The 1279-nt window shown below is 37.1% G+C and overlaps 1 long non-coding RNA gene across 1 annotated transcript; it reads left to right on the forward strand.

The window, feature by feature from the left end:
* Positions 1–243: 243 nt before the first annotated feature.
* LOC115695632 (uncharacterized) lies at positions 244–818 on the forward strand. Its single transcript, XR_009688640.1, has 2 exons — positions 244–437; positions 545–818. It is a non-coding gene; the product is annotated as an uncharacterized LOC115695632 (long non-coding RNA).
* Positions 819–1279: the final 461 nt, after the last annotated feature.

A 1279-nucleotide genomic window follows, 5' to 3' on the forward strand; every position in this document is an offset into this window, starting at 1 on the left:
AACGATAAGGTTGAAATGACAACACTTCTTGGTTCTTTAATGAACATGAAGTATAAGGGTCAAGGAAATGTAAGGGAGTACATTATGGAAATGCATCATATTGTCTCAAGATTAAGGACACTTAAGATTGAGCTTTCAGATGATGTACTTGTACTCATAGTTTTGTTAACACTTCCTCCACAGTTTAACCAATTTAAAATTAGTTACAACTGTCAAAAGGAGAAATGGACTCTCAATGAGCTTATTTCTCATTGTGTGCAAGAGGAAGAAAGGTTAAAAAAGGACAAAACTGAAAGTGCTCATTTGGCCACTACCCCTAAGGATAAGGGCAAGAAAAGGAAATTTGAGAATGAAGCTGCTAAGGGTCCAGTTCAAATATCAACCTGGACATGTGAAGAAAGATTGTGCCAAATATCACGCATGGCGTGTAAAGAAAGGTATTAATCTTGCTTTGGTCTGTTCTGAGGTTAATTTAGTTTCAGTACCTAGAAACACTTGGTGGATAGATTCTGGTACTACTACTCACATAAGTATTTCTGTGCAGGGTTGCCTGAGCTACCGAAAGCCAAGTGATGGTGAAAGATACATCTTTGTGGGCGATGGACAATCGGTAGAAGTGGAAGCAATTGGGCATTTCAGATTGTTATTAGGAACTGGTTTTTATTTGGATTTGAAAGACACTTTTGTTGTGCCGTCTTTTAGACGGAATTTAGTTTTCGTTTCTTTGTTGGACAAATTTGGATATTCTTGTTCATTTGGAAACAATCAGTTTACTTTGTCTTTAAATTCAAATATTATTGGAACTGGTTATTTGAATACTTAAGACAATCTTTATTTGCTAGAAACAATTGCATCCTATAATGAAACCTTGCATGTGGAATCACGAGGTACTAAACGCAAATTAAATAAAGAAAATTCAGCGTCATTATGGCATAAACGCTTAGGTCACATCTCAAGAGGTAGAATTCAGCGTCTTGTGTCTGATGACATTTTAGAGTCTCTTGACTTCACAGATTTCAATGTCTGTGTAGATTGTATCAAGGGAAAACAGACCAAAAAAAAAAAACTAAGAGATTAGGTGCCAATAAAGATTAGGTCCCTCTGGGGAGAAGCATTAAAGACAGCAGCTTACATTTTGAATAGAGGACCAAGTAAAGCAGTTGCAAAAACACCTTATGAGCTTTGGACAGGTCGAAAGCCTAGTCTAAAGCATTTCCACATTTGGGGATGTCCAGCTGAGGCAAGGCCTTATAGGCCACATGAAAATAAATTGGACTCC

Source organism: Cannabis sativa, chromosome 6 (assembly GCF_029168945.1).
Source record: "Cannabis sativa cultivar Pink pepper isolate KNU-18-1 chromosome 6, ASM2916894v1, whole genome shotgun sequence".
In the NCBI taxonomy this organism is placed as follows: domain Eukaryota; kingdom Viridiplantae; phylum Streptophyta; class Magnoliopsida; order Rosales; family Cannabaceae; genus Cannabis; species Cannabis sativa.